We start from the raw sequence: 22,516 nt of genomic DNA, 5'->3' as shown, positions 1-22,516 counted from the left end.
TGCGACCCAACGTGGCTGTGGCCATGACGGCGACGTGCGGTGCGGCGGCGAGCTTCGGCTCCGATGGCCAGGGTGGTTAGAGGACGCGGACGAGCGCGGGGAGAGGGGGAAACGGTGGCGGAGCTCACAACGATCACGAAGAGGGGCTCGGCTTGCTCGGAGATGGCTTGGCGACGGCGAATCCGTCGATGGAGTCCGGCGGCCGTGCTCGGGGAAGACGACTCGTGGCAGCGATGTGGGGCTCCCGCGGTGGCGTGGCTCGGGGTGGAAGGAAGAGGGGGTCGAGTCGGAGCCTCTGGGCCGGTCAGAGAAGCGAGGGAGAGGCGGTGGCCGCGGTGGTGCTTGTTGGTGGCGACGGCTGCGCTCGGTAGGGGATGGGGAGAGAACCAGAGGAGGGAGAGGGCACAGGGAGAGTGGGGAGAATGAGAGGGGAACGAGAGGGAGTGCGTGGCACTCGTAGGCTCGTCTGGGGCATCGGCGGAAGCAGGAGGTGGCCGGCGTGTAGCCGCGGGCGCCCGCCACGCGCCTCTCGTCCTCCTGGCGAGAGGAGGAGGACGACTAGAAGGAGCCAGTGGGCTGGGCCGAGCTGGTGGGCTAGGTGGGCTGCGCCAGGTAAGTCTCTTTTCTCTCTCTCTCTTTTTCTGTTTTTCATTTATTCTATTATTTCTGTAACTTCAGGGCTTTATTAAAAATGCCAGGGCATTTCCAAAAATCACAAAATTAATCATGGCTACTGCTTAGAATATATCCAAGAGCTAACATTTTAGTTTATGATTATTTGAGCATTTAAAATATTTTATAGCATTTAAATGCCCAAATGAAAATACTAAAGAATTAATCCAATGACCTTAAGATGTCCTAGAAAAATGTGCACCATTTTTGTCAAAGGTTTTAACCCAAAACAAAAAGGGTGGGCCTTTTAGAAGGGCATTTCAGGTTCATTGAAAAAGTTTTTAGTAAACCCTAGTTGTTCCAGGGGGGTGCTAGGGGTTCTGTCATCCCCATTTCAAATTTAAAATAAATTTAAACATGATGCACATGTTCAACCAAACCTAATGCATGACTAACACAGGGATGTGACAACTCACCCCCACTCAAAAGAATCTCGTCCCGAGATTTAGGATCCTCCGGGAAGAAGGTGGGGTACTCAAGTCGAAGACGATCCTCCCTTTCCCAAGTGGCTTCCTTTTCGGAATGGTGTGACCATTGAACTTTGAGAAACTTGATATTATGGCGTCGAGTGGTACGCTCGGCTTGATCAAGGATACGAACGGGATATTCCCGATATGAGAGGTTATCTTGTAGATCAAGCATTTCGTGGTCCACTCCACGGATAGGATCCGCGAAGCAACGCCTGAGTTGAGAAACATGGAAGACATCGTGAATGCGATGGTAGTTCCAATTGGTATGCAACTTCTCCTCGTTTGGCAAGAATGCGAAAGGGTCCAATGTAACAAGGAGCCAATTTGCCTTTGATACCGAAACGATGGGTTCCCTTTAACGGGGTAACCCGAAGGTAAGCCTTCTCGCTGACTTCATAAGTCATGAGCTTATGTTTACGATCATATTGGCTCTTTTGAGGTTTTTGGGCTGTTTTCAATTTCTCACGAATAACACGAACCTGCTCTTCTGCTTCCTGAATCATATCCAGGCCAAAGAGTTGTCTTTCCCCGGTTTCTGACCAGTTAAGAGGCGTTCGACATTTTCGTCCATAGAGAACTTTGAAAGGAGCTTTGCCCAAACTAGCTTGATAACTATTGTTATAAGAAAACTCCGCGAATGGAAGGCATTTCTCCCAACCCATTCCGAATGAGATGACAGAAGCTCGGAGCATATCTTCCAGAATTTGATTGACTCGCTCTACTTGACCACTTGATTGAGGATGGAAGGCGGTGCTAAAAGAGATACGAGTTCCCATAGCATTTTGGAAACTTTCCCAAAATCGAGAGGTGAAAAGACTTCCACGGTCTGAGTTAATTTCCAATGGGACACCATGAAGAGACACTATCCAGGAGATGTATAAATCAGCTAGCTGGCTAGCGGTGATACTCTCACGAACAGGTAGGAAATGGGCTACTTTGGAAAGACGGTCGATCACGACGAAGATGGCATTATTCCCTCTCTTGGTCCTGGGAAACCCAGTAATGAAATCCATACTGATTTTATCCCATTTCCACTTAGGAATAGCCAAAGGTTGAAGGGTGCCAGCAGGCCATTGATGCTCTGCTTTAACACGATGACAAACGTCGCAATTAGCAATGTATTGAGCGATTTCTCTCTTCATCCTAGTCCACCAAAACCTCTAGCGTAGGTCTTGATACATTTTAGTACTATCGGGATGAATGGTGAGAGGGGAGTCATGAGCTTCCTTAAGAATCAACTAGCGTAAATGTTGTTTCTTGGGAACCACCAAGCGGTTCTCGAAGAAGACAACACCTCGCTCATCCATGGAAAAACATTTAGCAACTCCGCTAGCGATGTTTTCCTTAATCCGGGACATGCCCTTATTATACCGCTGGGCGGTTATGATCTGATCCATAAGGTTAGGCTTCGCCACCAGGGTGGATAGAAATCCTCGAGGAACAATGTGTAGATTAAGCTTACGAAATTCCTCATGGAGAAGTGGTTGACTGTTGTAACATCAGGTTGTTACAATAAGATTTACGACTTAGCGCATCAGCCATGACATTGGCTTTGCCCGGGGTGTAAGTTATTCCTAAGTCGTAATCCGAGAACAACTCGACCCAACGTCTTTGCCTAAGATTCAAATACGGTTGGGTGAAGATATATTTCAAACTTTGGTGATCAGTGTAGATCTCGCAACGATTACCGAGGAGGTAATGTCGCCATGTTTTGAGTGCATGGACTACGGCTGCAAGCTCTAGATCATGTGTGGGATAGTTTTCCTCATGTGGGTGTAATTGCCGTGAAGAATATGCAATTACCTGACGATCTTGCATGAGTATGCAACCTAGTCCTTGTCGCGAGGTGTCGCAATAGATAATAAAGTCCTTGGAGAAATCTGGTGGTACCAGTACGGGAGCAGATGTCAGGCGTCTTTTCAGTTCCTGAAAGCTGAACTCACACTGTGGAGTCCACTCGAACTTTTTATCTTTCTTGAGGAGTTCAGTTAGAGGTTTAGCAACCTTGGAGAAATTCTCGACGAAGCGGCGGCAATAGCTCGCTAAGCCAAGGAAGCTCCGAACTTGCTTGACCGTCTCAGGTGGAGTCCAATCAAGGAGGGCTTGAACACGCTCGGGATTGATAGCAATACCCTTACCAGAGATTACATGGCCTAAATAGGTCACTTCTGGCAACGAAAATTCACACTTGGAGAATTTGGCATAAAGGCGATGCTCTCGAAGTTTCATCAATACCAGCCTTAGATGTTCGGCATGTTCCTCTTCATTCTTGGAGTAGATGAGTATGTCATCGAGGTATACTACAACGAATTTATCCAAATACTCCATGAAGATCGAGTTCATTAACCGAGAGAAGGTGGCTGGGGCATTTGTTAAACCGAAGGACATAACGGTGTACTCGTATTGGCCATAACGAGTACCAAAGGCCGTTTTGGGAATGTCCCCGTTTCTGATTTTTATTTGATGGTAGCCCAACCTCAAATCCATCTTGGAAAAGACTGAGGATCTAGCGAGCTGATCATACAGATCATTGATCCTGGGAAGCGGATACTCGTTCTTGATGGTGACCAAGTGGACAGGTCGGTAATCTACAACCATCTGATCCGTTCCATCCTTCTTCTTGACAAAGAGGACGGGGCAAGCCCAAGGAGAGGAACTAGGACGGATGAAACCCTTTTTCAAGGACTCATTGAGTTGGTTCTTAAGCTCGGCTAGTTCTAAGGGTGCCATCTTATAGGGTCTCCTAGAAATTGGAACGGTTCCTGGAACAAGGTCTATCACAAACTCGACATCCCTGTCAGGTGGAACACCTGGCAGTTCTTCTGGAAAGACATCCGGCAAGTCTCGGACTACCAGAACATCCTCAAGGTCTGGAAGGGGGTTGGTATTTAGGGAGTAAAGCTGGCGCTTGGCCACTTGAGTTAAGACATTGACTGTCTTGCCCGATGGATGAGTAAGTTGAACGGTTCTAGTGGCACAATCAATCTTAGCACAATGGGCTGACATCCAGTCCATACCCAAGATGATGTTTATGTCCGAGGACTTGAGAGCTATTAAGGATGCAAGGAAGACAAGTCTATCGACAAGAATTTCGTTCCCATGGCTTACTCTAGAAGTTTGCCATTTGGAACCCGGAGTTTGAATTACCATGGAAGTGGGCATGTCATAGAATGTCGTGTTATGCAATCAAGCATAGTTCTCGGATATGAATGAATGAGATCCTCCAGTATCGGAAAGAACAGATGCCGGATGGCAATTAATAAGGAGCGTACCAAGGACGACGTTAGGATCCTCATGAGCCTCCTCGGCTAAAACATAGTTGACATGGCCACGTGCAGTGGTGACCGGCTTGGCGTAGAATGTCTTTCCCGCTGGCTTACCACGGCCAACGGACTTTCCAGACTGATTGGGGTTGTTGTTCTGGGGACACTCTCGACTATAGTGACCCGGCTCTCCACACTTGAAACATGTCACAACATTGGGGCGTGGAGCAACATTAGCAGCGGGGCCACCATAGGGCTTGGGCGGTGCAAATTGCTGGTTGGGACGAGGCGCCTCAAAGGATGGCCTCGGAATGAACCTAGGTGGCTGTGGCTTGGAATCCACACCCGGCGCTTCTGAGATCCAGAGCCGGATGAAGAGCCAAAGTCACGAGAGTGCTTGCGTGAAGCGTCATAATCAGACTGGCCTGACTCAGCACTGATGGCTTTATTGACCAACTTCTAAAGGAGGTGCACTCATGCAGACGAAGATTGCAGCGAAGCTCAGGGCTAAGTCCCTTGCGGAACCTTGCCTGCTTCTTAGCGTCGGTAGATACTTCTTCAGGAGCATATCGTGCCAGATTCCCAAATTCACGGCTATATGCATCCACAGTCAGTCTTCCTTGGGTGAAATTGCAGAACTCTTCCCTCTTGCGATCCATGAGACCTTCCGGAATGTGATGCTCACGGAAAGCCTCATTGAATTCAGCCCAAGTAGTGATTTGGCCGACCGGGACATAGCTTCAAAGTTTTCCCACCAAAGGCTAGCAAGGCCTTCGAGGTGATAGGCAGCATAAGTAACCTTATCAGCTACGGCTACGTTGGCAGAACGTAGCCTTGTGGGTGATGCTGCGAAGCCAGTCATCCGCGTCGAGGGGCTCGACGGAATGATTAAACTTTGGTGGGTACAACTTGATGAAATCATTGATTGACACCAAGTCATTTCGCTGATGGCGTGCAGTGTTCTGCTCAATCCGCTCCAACAAGCGGTTAGTCTCACGCTTGTTTCTTTCCGCCTCCAGCATCACTTCGGCCAGAGAAGGCGGGTGAGGCAGATTTTCACCCCTAGCTGCACTGGCTTCCCCCTGCTCCGGGGCAGCAGGGTTGCTGCGGGTGTTGACCATCCTAGGAGAAAACAAGACAACGGTTTAGATAAGGATGGCACAAACTTATCAAGGATGTGCAGAATGTAATGGATAACATGGAATGCTAAGATGTTCATTGCACGACATGGTAATATAGAAACTCTCATATATATACCATTGGTCATACACACCGTACATAGTTTAGTACAAGCCCAGGCTAGAGTACAACTATGGTGAAAGACATTACATCTCATCGAAGGCATTCCAAGCTCCTATACATTATTTTCCTACACCTTCGGAGCGTGATACACACCAAGTCGTATCCCATGGTCAGGCAGGACTGTGGAGAATACAACTACTACAATACTAGTGAAACTACTACTAGCTCAGACGGCTCCGTAGTAATCCTCATAGAAGTCGCCACCAAAACCTAGAAGTGGAACATGATCATCTGGGAACAGACGGTCCTGCGGAGCCTGCGGACCAAAGGGACTCGGATGTGGCCTTGGTCCCACAGGTGGTGGTAGACGGGGACCACGAGGAGGGGTGATGCCTCCCACATCGCGCCACTCCATACAATCTGGCAATCCAGACCGTACAGGCTACAGATCCCTCAGATCCATGTATCCTGCCTGTACCGCCGGTGCAAACCGAGTCAAAGTGGCCCAGTGATCAGCACAAGAGTTAAAAAGCTCCATACGCAAGGCCCGATTTTCGCGGTCCTTATCCTCGAGCATCTCGGCAGTGGTGCGGAGTAGTGACTCCTCATGTGTGGGGTCAGCATAGATAGCCTGGAGATACCCTTGCGCTCCCGGAAGTGAAGCTGGCATATAATGGAAGTCGGTGTTCCGAAGTAGCCCAGTCCGGACTCGCATGATGGTCATCATGGAATAGGCAGCATCCTGCACATCCATCTCAACAGTAACCCCAAGTCCATAGGAACAATGAAGGGGCTCAGTGGCTCCAGGATAAGAGGGATATATCCTGACGGTACAAAGGTACTGGCTCTGGTTGAAGTCTCTGAACTGCTCTTCGACAGTTTATTCGGGATACCAACGGTAAACCGTCTCGGTCATTACCCGGACTAACATAGCAGTATGAATAGGCACATCGAGGCACCGGGTCAGGCGAACCACTTGGTTTTGAGCACGAGTGGCCATCTGAAAGCACAACCACAATGCAAAGACATTAGAACTTCTAGGGAAAATTGGGCAGCATAACAGCTGTAAATGCTCAGAAAAAGATTTGACACATCCACAACTATCACATCCCTAGCTTCTGGCATTGCACTAGGGTAACTTCATGTGTGCATCATGTTTAAACTTTGAAAGAAACATGAAATGGGGACTGCCTAAACCCTAGCATTAAAGGAATTCACTAGGTTCAACCAAAATATTTCCAATAAATCCAAATGGCTTTAAAAAAAATGTTCATCATTCTTGTAAAAAGCTGGAAACAGTAACCAGAGGTGATGCACATTTTTGCATGACATATTTGGGCTCTGGATTAAATCATATGTTATTTGAATTTGGGCATTTAAATGCTAGTAAATATTTTAAATGCCCAAGTAATCCTAAACTGAAATGTTCCATGTTGGGTATATTCTATACAGTGGGCATGTTCAGTTTGGTGATTTTTGAAAGGGTCTAGGTATTTTTAGAAAAGCCACAAAGATTACAAAAAAATAGAAAAGAAAAATAAAGAGAGAGAGAAACCCACCTGGGTCTCACCTGTGCTGGCCCAGCCCACCTGGCTTGTGCCAGTCGTCACCCACCTCTGCCAGTAGGCAGAGGCGTGTCACCGGCGCGCGCACCCGCGGCCACCTCCTGCTTCCACCTCCTGCCGCCTCCCCGTCCCCATTCGAGCACCACGAAGACGCCCAGCGCCCCCTGCACCTCTCCCCTCTCCCCCCTCGTCTCCCTCACCCTCTCCCACGATGGCCGAGCGCCATCCTCGCCGCCGTTCGCCATAGTCGTCACCAGAGCCACCCCCTCGCCCCTCTGACGTGCCCATGAGCTCCGCCTCCATCGTCTACGCCTCCTCAACGACTCACGCGACGCCAGACGCCTCCAAGCACCGACCCCGACGCCTTCTTCTTCCTCGGTCCGCCGAGATCGCCGGCGACCGTGTGCCCTCCTCGACGCATCCCCGCGCCTGCCGACCCCTCCGTTAGCCTCTCTGTGAGCTTCTGCGTCGAACCCGTCTCCTCCCTCTCTGGATTATGCTCTCTAGCTCCGTTCCCCATCTCCGCCGAAGCTTGCCGCCACCGCGAATGTCGCCGTCGTCGTTACGGTCGGCCAACGCCGCGTATGAGCACCCGGTCGAGTCCCTGCTGCCCCGTAGTTTCTGCCTGTGCACTTCGTTCGCTCTAAATCGAGCTGCAGCCCCGCGCCCGCAACCAGCCGAGCTCCGGCCGCCGCCCAGCTCACTGCCGTCGCTGCCACCGGCCACCCCAGCTCGCCCCGCGTGCTCCAGAAGATGCGCCGCGCCTCCAGCTTGCCGTAGACGCAAACCACGCGCAAAACGGTGCTCCGTACCACCGTCCCGAGCAACTCCGGCGACTTCCGGCCGTTGCTGTGGTCGCCGGCGTCGACCGCTGACGTGGCAGATTATATTAGTACTAATTATGTTACTAGTCTAACCCTATGACACTGACAGCTGAGCCCCACCGTCTAATTAAACTTAGTTTTACTTTCTGTTTAAGTTTAACTAACCACGGTGGGCCCATGCGTCAGCTTTGACCATGCTGATGAGGCAGTTGACTGGGCCCACACGTCAACGACCCTAACCAACACTGGTTCACTGACTAGTGGACCCCACTGGTCAGGTTTGACCCGGGGCAGCCCTGTTGACCTGCTGAGGTCAGCATGACGTAATGCTGATGCAATAATGTAATTTCTGGATTTATTTCTATTCAGGAAATTCCAGAAAATTGCCTAAACTTCTAAAAATCATAGAAAATCAACCGTAACTCCAAATGAAATAAATTATATATGAAAAATTATCAGAAAAATTCAAGAAATCCATCTGTACCTTTTTCATGCATGTTTTAGAAAGTTAACCTCACTGTTTAGGATGAAACATGATTTGGGCAAATTTCATAATAGGTTTGGAGTTGGAATTTGATATAGTTTTGAATTCCACTTCAATTTAAATGACTTTCTGTTGCATTAGCCCAAATCGCAACATATTGCCATGTCATGATCATGCATCATATTGTTGTATTGCATTTATTGTATTCTTCCTTGTTTGCCGGTAATTGCCCCCTCTCAGTAGACGTTGTTTCCGACGACGTGATCGATGACACCGATGAAGAGCTATTCTATCTTCAGAAGTGCCAGGCAAGCAAAACCCCTTTGTTCATTCCGATACAATCCCCCTCTCTCGCTCCTGCTCTCTTTTACTGCATTAGGACAACAACGATTCAACTGTTACATGCTGCGGTTGTTGAACCCCTTTCCTCTGCATGACCTGTCATTGCCACAGTAAATAGATGAAACCCACTAGCATGAGTAGGAGTTGTTTGAGCCCTGATGTTCCTACTCATTCATGTTTGTTTGTCATGCCTGCTACTGCTTAGAGTTGAGTTAGGTCTGATTCATCGGGGATGAATCGGAGGTGTGTGAGCATGTCCTACTGTGTGTGAGCTAAGTGTGTGAACACGATTTGGTAAAGGTAGCGGTGGGAGGCCATGTAGGAGTACATGGTGGGTTGTCTCATTGAAACCATTCTTAGGAACTGAGTTCTGTGTTTGTGATCCATGACCAGCTACTACCACGCATTGGGCCCGAAACCAATGGACCCTCTTGACTTATTAACTGCCCTTGTCCTCTGTCCAGGAGTTGCAACTAGTTTCTGGTGTTTGTAGGATATGTGTTGGCGGCCGTGCGTAGCGCTGACCCTAGGGTGGGCTATGATGCGGTAGATACACCATGGCACGGTGTATCGGGCGCCCGTTTGGTGTCTCGGGAACCCTTCACACATCGTTTGGGGCTATGAGCAAAACTCCGGTCGGATCTCCTCGTGGATGGAACCCGAATAGGCGATAAACCTGGACTAGAGACTTGTGTGGTTAGTCAGGTCGTGGCCGACTCCCTCTCCAGGCTTCCGCTTGAAGGTTGCCGAGATACACGACGTGTACATGGTGGTAAGTGGCGAGAGCGTGTGTGAAGAAGTACACCCCTGCAGGGTTATAAATGATCTATTCGAATAGCCGTGTCCGCGGTAAAGGACTTCTGGGTTGCCTATAACAGTTCATAGACAAGTGAAAGTGGATACTCTAAAACTCGCAAGATAAGTGTGAGTGCTATGGATGGCCTTCTCGTAGGGAGACGGGAGCGGATCCATAGTGGTGTATTGAATGGTAAATATGTGGACTCGTGTGCGCCACCTCAAAAGAGTTGCTTGCAATCGTAGTTCAGGTTAGCCACTGAGTCAAAGCTAGCTTGCTGCAGTCAAACTCCACCCCCCATGTTGATACCGATGCATATGTAGCTAGTTCTGATGTAAGTCTTGCTGAGTACCTTTATACTCATGTTTGCTTAATTTATGTTTTGTAGAGAGACTTCAGTCTCGCTAGTAGTTCCGCGTGGACTTCGACGTTTAGCTTGATACCTCAGCTATGGTCTTGTTCCCTCGGCTGGTAGATAGTTAGGCTTCTCAGCCTTTTTCATTTATAGATGTCTGTACTCAGACATGTTAAGCTTCCGCATGTGCTTTGGTTTGTATGCTTTGAATGTTGGGTCATGAGACCCATGTTTGTATTTCTGGCTCCTCGGAGCCTAATGAATAAATACTTGAGTCGTAGAGTTATGTTGTGATGCCATGTTGTATTTACACATATCGAGCATATTGTGTGTATGATTGAAATGCTTGGTATGTGTGGGATCCAACAATCTAGTTGTTTATCTTTGGCAGCCTCTCTTATGGGGAAATGTAGTCTTGTGCTTCCATGAGCCATAGTAGTCCGCTACAGCCCGGTTCACCGGAGTCCTGCCAGCCCAGCACTACTGCTCAGGACACTTGACTGGCCGGCATGTGTTTCACTTCGTTCCTGTGTCTGTCCCTTCGGGGAAATGTCACGCGGTGACCTTCGGAGTCCTACCTAGCCTGCTACAGCCCGGGTTACCGGAGTCCTGTTAGCCCAGTGCTACAACCCGGATTCACACGCTGCTGACCGACATGTTCGAAGTTGATTCATGTATGCCTGTCCCCATGGGTTAGTGCCGCGTTGGGTTCACGACTAGCCATGTCGGCCCGGGTTCTCTGTCATATGGATGCTAGCGACACTATCATATACGTGAGCCAAAAGGGCGCAAACGGTCCAGGGCCATGGTAAGGCGACACCCATGGGAATACCGTGCATGAGGCCGCAAAGTGATATGAGGTGTTACCAGCTAGATCGATGTGACTTGGAATCGGGATCCTAACAGCTTTGGTATCAGAGCTTGACTGCCTGTAGGATTACCAAGCCAAACTGGTCAAAGTTGAGTCTAGAACTGCTTTAGTTATATAAGGGCATTGAATGTGGAAGGGAACGTAAGGCTCTTTTTACTCCTTTACCTTATGCCCTTCTGATCTGAGTCAACCTCTTCTTTTCTACGAGGTTAAGAAACTAGGCTTTCTCCTCTATCTATCAGGATGACGTGTTGCTAACCCGTTGACTTATAGGATTGATGGATTCATGCCGCAGTTTAGTTTCCAGTACTTTTGTGTGTTCATAATTGGTCTCGGAACCTTGACATTATGATGTTGAGTGGTTATGCCACCATTTTGCAGGATGTCTCAAATCTTTTTGAGCATTTACAGCTGTTATGCTGTCCGAGTCATCCCAGGTTTCTAAGTAGTCTGATGCATTTGCAAACCCCTTCCTCCTATTCCTGATGTCCAATTGGGCCAGATTAATCACACTAATCGGTGAGTTGAGGTACTCTGTTGCCTCAACATATATGTTGGAGCTATTTTTATGGACCTAGGTGTTTTAGGGAGTCACCTAGTGATCTAGCCATGTTTTGTATCCCCAGTGTGTGATTCTGGCCACTATTCTCGAAAGCATCCCGTGATGCCATGTAGTAGCAGGTACTCTATTCATGGGTTCTTGAACCCGAGATTCACCCTACTTACCTCATGTTGATAGTGTTGCTAGTTCCTTTAGGATATTAGTAACCTTGTGACAGTCCTCGAGGTCCGTGGTATTTCCTTCTTCCAAATACCATGAACCGTTAAGGTAGAAGTTCTTTGAACCAAAATATCACAATCAGAGTACTCTTGAGGAGTTCTCCATTCATAATTGTGATTCTGCCAGATCTACCTTTCTGCATGGGTTATCTGGAAGAAACCTGTTGAACTTGGTTTGACATATTAATCTATGCATCCACAACTCCGAAAGATATATGTCCTCTTGAGTTGTCCCTCTTCATTTATATTCCGACCATCATCTATCAATTGATAGTCAGGAGTAATTGTGCATCCGTATTATCGATGTTTATTATTCTCATGGTCCGTTGAGCCATTCTATTCCGGAATGATTAGGAGAAACAAACTCCAGTACCTCATCCATATCCAGGATTGGGTCAAAGTAGTTGTGTTCTGCAGATCAAATGCCAATCCAGCTTTTGCTCGGTTCTACCCTAGAGTATTACCCCCTTTATGTCAGGATTGTCATGAGAATTGCACCTTCTCTCATGAATTCTTAACGTAGTGATACTTCTTACCATCATTTTTCATTCCTCGGCCCCATGTTGTCGCAACCGGAGTGCCAGCAAGTGAACCATGATGCGTGAAATCAATACTCCTAGCAACTAGTTGCTAGGTAGCTAATGGACAATAATTTCTTTCTTAGCGTGTTGGTTATTGAATCATCATCCTAAGATTGATCGTGCTACCTAGTCCATTTTTCCCGGTGCACTCTTCGATCAATGAGTTAGGATTGTGTCAGTCCCTCGCTCTCTTGATCATATCGTCTTACTCTGAAAGCAAGATTGTTCCCGAGCTTAGAAACATATCGGTGGTTCGTGATTTTTTGATTATTTCCTCGGAAGTATCACCAGGTTGCCCCCTGACTGTTATGTTGAGCTCGTGATCAAGTTGGTTTCTTGTAAACCACCCCTTCTCCAAGAATCTGTGTTGGATACCTTGAGCTAGTTGGTTAAGCTGAACAACAACTTGGAGAGTTGGAAGATGAAAGCTTGTCTGGCTTAGTTCATTCCAAAGGGATATCCTTGTGTGTGTGTGTTGAAGAAAGATGATATTTTCATCGATTGTTCCTCGGGATCGGTTGTTGAATCTATCATCTTGTCCAAACCTTGATTTGAATGTGGGCTATCGTCAAGTCAAATGAGAACCAACGATGTTCATAATGTTGTCTTACTCGTGGTTGTTTCCTCGAGCATACACCGTTATATCTTTTGGGTCTGACCAATGCTATCACCTTGTTCACATAATTATGGAATTCCATCTTCATGGAAATCTGGATGACCTGTTGTTGAGCCCATCGACAATATTTTCATCTTATCCATGATTCATGTTGACCATTAAGCTAGTGTTGGAAACTTCGAAAGCATTTCTTCATGCTAGCTCATGAAGCACATGTTTGGTATTAGAAGTGACTTCCTCTAGTTCACGTGCATTTGAAGCAAGTTGCCGCCATGAATTTGGGAAAGTTTGTCTCGCCTTCTATGGAATCATCCCAAGTCAGTCATGCATACGTGCAAAGTATTCTGTGGTCTGGAGACTTGCAACCTTCATTCTATATGAATCCCTAGCACACCAAGCCACTGATTGATTTGTTCAAGGAGAAGAAGTTTCTTCTTAAGAGCTAGACTTACGCAAGGACTTTGATATCCTCGATGATGGTTCCCCATCTGGACTCGGTAGTGTTTTATTATAAGACTACTATGTGGTCATGCTTGTCTGGGACAGTGTGTTCACAGGTTTGTAGCAAAACCGGCTCATGTTTTGGAGCTTACTATCGTAGTTCATTTTCTGAGAATCTCGCAACGTCATCTCGTCGGTTTGTGTTGCAAACTTTCTTTACCAGACATGCTGTCTGAAATATCCTATTACCAACCAGATCTAAATCTCAGGCAGATATGATGGTTGGAACTTTTCCAGGATCTATGATGTAGGTCCCGACAGGGTTGATATTCTGGCCGACACACCTAGCGGAAGATCTGTCATTATAGTATATTTGCCCATCTTTCCATGAGGATTTCATGCGACTTATTATAGAAGTTGTTCCTTAGAGATCCTTGTGCTCTCAGTTTCTTCGATGATTCTATAACCATTGAAACATTGGAAACACTCTCGATTGTTGAGTTTTTCCCCAGTTACCAGAATCATTCCCAGCATTTGCATTTTGTTCCCAACTTGCACCTTAGTAGTAGTTGTCCAGGATCATTTTAAAAAATGGACTTACCATGGGCCCCATCCGTCTCTGATGATAAGAAAATCATCCATTGTGTTGTCTCCAACAAGGTAGTCCACATCATTCATCCTAGTCCGAGTATGCCATTTCTTCGAGCTCTTTCAAACGATCAATTGAAAATTGCTTTAAGTTGGTATGAAGAGTTTCAATGATCTATGGATCAAAAGTAATTCTTTTTGCCACTTAAGGGAACAATCCAACGAGTCACTTTTCCCAAGGTGCCCCGTTACGGGATCATGGCAATTATTTCCTCGCCACCTTGACACCATCCACCATCTTTCTAAGCGTGGAATTGCTGCCCACAAATCAAACCCCGTCGTTTGTTCTTCCACCCCTCTTGATGTGTTCTGTGTCTCAACTCAAGATGTTTCAACATCTCATTCCGCGAGTGGATCTTGTATAGCTCGATCTTCGAGAAGATCAATCTTAGTATAGTTTCTTTTTGTCGTCATCGCGTGGATGAAGATCTCAAAAGCGAGGATGTCAAGATCAACGTATGCAACGAATCAACAACCTTTTGAGGTGCAACCTGGATCGTGAAGATCGTGTTGGTCTTGTGCCCCCCTTCCTTCTTACCTCACGTCTTGAATCTCGGGCCGAGATTCTTGTTTAGTGGGGGTGAGTTGTCACATCCCTAGCTTCTGGCAGGGGTGAGTTGTCACATCCCTAGCTTCTGGCATTGCACTAGGGTAACTTCATGTGTGCATCATGTTTAAACTTTGAAAGAAACTTGAAATGGGGATTGCCTAAACCCTAGCATTAAAGGAATTCACTAGGTTCAACCAAAATATTTCCAGTAAATCCAAATGGCTTTAAAAAATGTTCATCATTCTTGGAAAAAGCTGGAAACAGTAACCAGAGGTGATGCACATTTTTGCATGACATATTTGGGCTCTGGATTAAATCATATGTTATTTGAATTTGGGCATTTAAATGCTTAAATATTTTAAATGCCAAAGTAATCCTAAACTGAAATGTTCCATGTTGGGTATATTCTATACAGTGGGCATGTTCAGTTTGGTGATTTTTGAAAGGGTCTAGGTATTTTTAGAAAAGCCACAAAGATTACAGAAAAATAGAAAAGAAAAATAAGAGAGAGAGAGAGAGAGAGAGAAACCCACCTGGGCCTCACCTGTGCTGGCCCAGCCCACCTGGCTTGTGCTAGTCGTCACCCACCTCTGCCAGTAGGTAGAGGCGTGTCGCTGGCGCGCGCACCCGCGGCCACCTCCTGCTTCCACCTCCTGCTGCCTCCTCGTCCCCATCCGAGCGCCACGAAGACGCCAGCACCCCCCTGCACCCCTCCCCTCTCTCCCCCTCGTCTCCCTAACCCTCTCCCGCGATGGCCGAGCACCATCCTCACCGTCGTTCGCCGTAGTCGTCACCAGAGCCACCCCCTCGCCCCTCTGACGTGCCCATGAGCTCCGCCTCCATCGTCTACGCCTCCTCTATGACTCACGCGACGCTGGACGCCTCCAAGCACCGACCCCGACGCCTTCTTCTTCCTCGGTCCGCCGAGATCGCCGGCGACCGTGTGCCCTCTCGACGCGTCCCCGCGCCTGCCGACCCCTCCGTTAGCCTCTCTGTGAGCTTCTGCGTCGAACCCGTCTCCTCCCTCTCTGGATTATGCTCTCTAGCTCCGTTCCCCATCTCCGCCGAAGCTTGCCGCCGCCGCAAATGTCGCCGTCGTCGTTACGGTCGGCCAACGCCGCGTATGAGCACCCGGTCGAGTCCCTGCTGCCCCGTAGTTTCTGCCTGTGCACTTCGTTCGCTCTAAATCGAGCTGCAGCCCCGCGCCCGCAACCAGCCGAGCTCCGGCCACCGCCCAGCTCACTGCCGTCGCTGCCACCGGCCACCCCAGCTCGCCCCGCGTGCTCCAGAAGATGCGCCGCGCCTCCAGCTTGCCGTAGATGCAAACCACGCGCAAAACGGTGCTCCGTACCACCGTCCCGAGTAACTCCGGCGACTTTCGGCCGTTGCTGTGGTCGCCGGCGTCGACCGCTGACGTGGCAGATTATATTAGTACTAATTATGTTATTAGTCTAACCCTATGACACTGACAGCTGAGCCCCATCGTCTAATTAAACTTAGTTTACTTTCTATTTAAGTTTAACTAACCATGGTGGGCCCATGCGTCAGCTTTGACCATGCTGACGAGGCAGTTGACTGGGCCCACACGTCAGCGACCCTAACCAACACTGGTTCACTGACTAGTGGACCCCACTGGTCAGGTTTGACCTGGGGCAGCCCTGTTGACCTGCTGAGGTCAGCATGACGTAATGCTGATGCAATAATGTAATTTCTGGATTTATTTCTATTCAGGAAATTCCAGAAAATTGCCTAAACTTCTAAAAATCATAGAAAATCAACCGTAACTCCAAATGAAATAAATTATATATGAAAAATTATCAGAAAAATTCAAGGAATCCATCTGTACCCTTTTCATGCATGTTTGAGAAAGTTAACCTCACTGTTTAGGATGAAACATGATTAGGGCAAATTTCATAATAGCTTTGGAGTTGGAATTTGATATAGTTTTGAATTCCACTTCAATTTAAATGACTTTCTGTTGCATTAGCCCAAATCGCAACATATTGCCATGTCATGATCATGCATCATATTGTTGTATTGCATTTATTGTATTCTTCCTTGTTTGCCGGTAATTGCCCCCTCTCAGTAGACGTTGTTTCGACGACGTGATCGATGACACTGATGAAGAGCTATTCTATCTTCAGAAGTGCCAGGCAAGAAAAACCCCCTTGTTCATTCCAATACAATCCCCCTCTCTCGCTCCTGCTCTCTTTTACTGCATTAGGACAACAACGATTCAACTGTTACATGCTGCGGTAGTTGAAGCCCTTTCCTCTGCATGACCTGTCATTGCCACAGTAAATAGATGAAACCCATTAGCATGAGTAGGAGTTGTTTGAGCCCTGATGTGCCTACTCATTGATGTTTGTTTGTCATGCCTGCTACTGCTTAGAGTTGAGTCAGGTCTGATTCATCGGGGATGAATCGGAGGTGTGTGAACATGTCGTACTGTGTGTGAGCTAAGTGTGTGATCACAATTTGGTAAAGGTAGCGGTGGGAGGCCATGTAGGAGTACATGGTGGGTTGTCTCATTGAAACCGTTCTTAGGAACTGAGTTCTGTGTTTGTGATCCATGACCAGCTACTACCACGCATTGGGCCCAAAACCAATGGACCCTCTCGACTTATTAACTGCCCTTGTCCTCTGTCCAGGAGTTGCAACTAGTTTCTGGTGTTTGTAGGATATGTGTTGGCGGCCGTGCGTAGCGCTGACCCTAGGGTGGGCTATGATGCGGTAGATACACCGTGGCACGGTGTATTGGGCGCCCGTTTGGTGTCTCGGGAACCCTGCACACATCGTTTGGGGCTATGAGCGAAACTCCGGTCGGATCTCCTCGTGGATGGAACCCGAATAGGCGATAAACCTGGACTAGAGACTTGTGTGGTTAGTCAGGTCGTGGCCGACTCCCTCGCCAGGATTCCGCTTGAAGGTTGCCGAGATACACGACGTGTACATGGTGGTAAGTGGCGAGAGCGTGTGTGAAGAAGTACACCCCTGCAGGGTTATAAATGATCTATTCGAATAGCCGTGTCCGCGGTAAAGGACTTCTGGGTTGCCTATAACAGTTCATAGACAAGTGAAAGTGGATACTCTAAAATCGCAAGATAAGTGTGAGTGCTATGGATGGCCTTCTCGTAGGGAGACGGGAGCGGATCCATAGTGGTGTATTGAATGGTGAATATGTGGACTCGTGTGCGCCACCTCAAAAGAGTTACTTGCATCGTAGTTCAGTTAGCCACTGAGTCAAAGCTGGCTTGCTGCAGTCAAACTCCACCACTTGTTGATACCGATGCATATGTAGCTAGTTCTGATGTAAGTCTTGCTGAGTACTTTGTACTCACGTTTGCTTAATTTATGTTTTGCAGAGAGACTTCAGTCTCGCTAGTAGTTCCGCGTGGACTTCGACGTTTAGCTTGATACCTCAGCTATGGTCTTGTAACCTCGGCAGGATCTGGTAGATAGTCAGGCTTCTCAGCCTTTTTCATTTATAGATGTCTGTACTCAGACATGTTAAGCTTCCGCATGTGCGTTGGTTTGTATTCTTTGAATGTTGGGTCATGAGACCCATGTTTGTATTTCTGGCTCCTCGGAGCCTAATGAATAAATACTTGAGTCGTAGAGTTATGTTGTGATGCCATGTTGTATTTACACATATCGAGCATATTGTGTGTATGATTGAAATGCTTGGTATGTGTGGGATCCGACAATCTAGTTTTTTATCTTTGGCAGCCTCTCTTATGGGGAAATGTAGTCTTGTGCTTCCATGAGCCATAGTAGTCCGCTACAGCCTGGACACTCAAGTCATATAAGCATACAAGCACATGCGGAAGCAAATAGTCTGCATAATAAAGGTCCATATCAGAAGTGGCAATATAAAGTGATGTTCTTTTGCGTTAAGATTTTGTGAATCCAAACATAAAAGGACATGACAACCTCCTGCTTCCCTTCGTGAAGGGCCTATCTTTTATTCTTTGTCTTATACTTTTCATGCAGAGGTCGATGATCATCTTTCCTTTTTACATATTATCCTTTAGGCAAGCACAATGTGTTGGAAAGATCCTGGTATAATATAGCTAATTGGATGTGAGTTTTCAATGAACTTTTTTTTTGAACATTACCTTGAGGTAAGGTTGGGAGGGCAAACTATAAGCCCTAATCTTTCCTGTGTCCGATTAAAACTTCATAACCATAAATATCGCGTGAGTGTTAGCAATTGTTAAAGACTAAATGATGGTTTGCGTATGTGGACTTGCTAAAAAGCTCTTATATTGACTCTTTCCGATGTTACGATAATTGCAATTGCTTCAATGACTGAGATTATAGTTTGTTAGTTTTCAATGAAGTTTTAATGATTCATACTGAAATTGTGATTGAATTTACTTTAGCAATAAGAGATCATATGAAAATATATGTATATGCTGTCGAAGAGAATGGATCATGATGCTCATGCGTATTTTATTTTTAATCGACACCTTATCTCTAAAAAATTGTGGACATATTTTCGATTTTGGCTTTCGCTTGAGGACAAGAGAGGTCTAAGCTTGGGGGAGTTGATACGTCCATTTTGCATCATGGCATTTATATCGATATTTATTGCATATGGGCTGTTATTACACATTGTCACAATACTTATGCTATTCTCTCATATTTTAACAAGGTTTAACATGAAGAGGGGGAATGCCGGAAGCTGGAATTCTGGGCTGGAAAAGGAGAAATATTAGAGACCTATTCTGCACATCTCCAAAGTTCCCCTTGAAACTTCACGGGAGCATGTTTCAGAATATATAAAAATATTGGCGAAAAGAAGTCAAGATGGGGTCCACCCACTGTCCACGGAGGGTGGGGGCGCGCCCTCCCCTAGGTGCCCTGCCTCGTGGCCCCTGGCAGCTCTGATGCCATCTTGGCTATATGGGAGTCTTTCGTCGGAAAAAAAATCATAAAGCATGCTTTCAGGAAGAAACTCCGCGCCACGAGGCGGAACCTTGGCGGACCATCTAGGGCTACGGCGGAGCTGTTCTGCGGGGATACTTCCCTCGAGGAGAGGGAAATCAGCATCGTCATCACCATCGACCCTCCCATCGGGAGGGGTGAATCTCCATCAACATCTTCACCAACACCAATCTCATCTCAAACCCTAGTTCATCTCTTGTATTCAATCTTTGTCCAAAGTCTCAGATTGGTACCTGTGGGTTTGCTAGTAGTGTTGATTACTCGTTGGTAGTTGATGCTAGTTGTTTACTTGGTGGGAATATCTTATGTTCAGATCCATTATGAATATTAATACCTCTGATTATGAGCATGATATGATTTGGTGAGTAGTTACGTTTGTTCCTGAGGACATGGGAGAAGTCTTGCTTTATAAGTAGCCATGTGAATTTGGTATTCGTTCGATATTTTGATGAGATGTATGTTGTCTTTCCTCTAGTGGTGTCATGTGAACGTCGACTACATGACACTTCACCAATGTACGTCGACTACATGACACTTCACCAATGTTTGGGCCTAGAGGAAGGCATTGGGAAGTAATAAGTAGATGATGGGTTGCTAGAGTGACAAAATCTTAAACCCTAGTTTATGAGTTTCTCTGTAAGGGGCTGATTTGGATCCATATGTTTCATGCTATGGTTAGGTTTACCTTAATACTTCTGTTGTAGTTGCGGATGCTTGCAATAGGGGTTAATCATAAGTGGGATGCTTGACCAAGGAAGGACAGTACCCAAGCACCGGTCCACCCACATTACAAATTATCAAAGTACCAAACGCAAATCATATGAGCGTGATGAAAACTAGCTTGACGACATTTCCAATGTGTCCTCTGGAGCACTTTCCTCTATATAAGAGTTTGTCCAGGATTGTCCTTTGCTTCAAAAAGGATTGGGCCATCTTGCTGCACCATATTTACTTTTATTACTTGTTACTCGTTACGAATTACCTTATCACGAAACTATCTGTTACCGATAATTTCAGTGCTTGCAGAAAATTGTCAAGACCCCGATTCCAAGTCACATCGATCTAGCCGGTAACACCTCATATCACATTGCGGCCTCACGCACGGTATCTCCACGGGTGTCGCCTTACCATGGCCCGGGACCATTTGCGCCTTTTGGCTCACGTATATGATAGTGTCGCTAGCATCCATATGATAGAGAACCTAGGACGACATGGCTAGTCGTGAACCCAAAGCGGCGCAGACATATGGAGACAGGCATACATGAATCACATCGAGCATGTCGATCATCAGCGAGTGAATCCGGGCTGTAGCACTGGGCTAACAGGACTCCGGGGACCCCGGGCTATAGCAGGCTAGGCAGGACTCCGGATGTCACCACGTGACATTTCCCCGAAGGGACAAACATAGGAACGAAGTGAAACACATGCCGGCCAGTCAAGTGTCTTGAGCAGTAGTGCTGGGCTAGCAGGACTCCGGTGAACCGGGCTGTAGCGGACTACTATGGCTCGAGGAACACTAGACTACATTTCCCCATAAGAAAGGCTGCCAAGGATAAACAACTAGATTGTCGGATCCCACTCATACCAAGCATTTCAATCATACACACAATATGCCTGATATGAGTACATACAACATGGCATCACAACAAAACTCTACAACTCAAGTACTTTACTTAAAGGCTCCAGAGAGCCATACATAACATGTTCATACAGGTAGGGTCACATGACCCGACACTCAAGTCATACAAGCATACAAGCACATGCGGAAGCAAATAGTCTGAGTACAGACACTAGAAAGAAAGAAGGCTTTTCGAAGCCTGTCTATCTACATGGGGCCCTCCATGGCCAGGATCACCACCTGGGTGGCTAGTCACTCGTCGACATCAAGGTCTACGTAGAACCCGCTGGAGGGGCGGTATTGTCGTCTGAAAACAGTAATTAAGCAAACATGAGTACAAAGGTACTCAGCAAGTCTTACATCAGAACCTACTATACATGCTTGTTCTCAAGAAGGTGGTGGAGTTATTGCAGCAGGCCAGCTTTGACTCTTGGCTAAGCTATCCTACGAGACTCCACTAGTAAAACAGTTTTTCGCACACGAGTCCACTAATCACCAACACGATACTCCACCGGGGATCCTCCCTCGTCATCCTACGAGAGGGCCATCCTCGGTACTCACACTTATCTTGAGTCTTTTAGTAGTATCCATTAACTTGTCTATGAACTGTATAGGCAACCAAGTAGTCCTTTACAGCGGATGCGGCTATTCGAATAGTTTTATACCCTGCAGGGGTGTACTTCTTCATACACGCTTTCACCACTTACCACCGTTTACACGACATGTACTCGGCAACCTTCAAGCGGAAGCCCAACGAGGGTGTCGGCCACGGCCTACCTAAACACTGAAGCCTCTAGTCCAGGATTTATCGCCTATCCAGGTTCCATCCGCAGGGAGTCCGGCTGAGGTTTCCACATACGGCCCCGAACAATGTGAACAGGGTTCCCGAGACACCAAATGGGTGACTCGGTACACCGTGCCATGGTGTATCTACCGCAACATAGCCCACCCCTAGGGTCAGCGCTACGCACGGCCGCCAACACATAACCTACAAACACCAGAAACTAATTGCAACTCCTGAACAGAGTACTAGGGTGATTAAGAAGCCGAGAGGGTCAATTAAGGATCCCAATGCATGGTAGTAGCTGATTCTTAAAATCACACATACAGATCTCAGTTCTTAGGGACGGTCTCAATGAAACAACCCACCATGTACTCCTACATGGCCTCTCGTCGATACCTTTACCAAATCATGTTCAACACATCCCTCACATTACCGACATAATCATTTCACTCTAGCCCATCACCCAGATGAACCAGACCTGACACAACTCTAAGCATAGCAGGCATAGCAAGGTAGGAAACACATACATGGCTAAACCAAGTCCTACACATGCTAGTGGGTTTCATCTAGTTACTGTGGCAATGACAGGTCATGCAGAGGATAAGGGTTCAACTACTGTAGCACACCGCAGTTTGAATCGCATTGTCTTAATGTAGTAAACAAG

Source organism: Triticum urartu, chromosome 5, assembly GCF_003073215.2.
Source record: "Triticum urartu cultivar G1812 chromosome 5, Tu2.1, whole genome shotgun sequence".
NCBI classification, from domain to species: domain Eukaryota; kingdom Viridiplantae; phylum Streptophyta; class Magnoliopsida; order Poales; family Poaceae; genus Triticum; species Triticum urartu.
The sequence above is the reverse complement of the archived record's forward strand: the minus strand, read 5'-3'. Positions refer to the sequence as shown.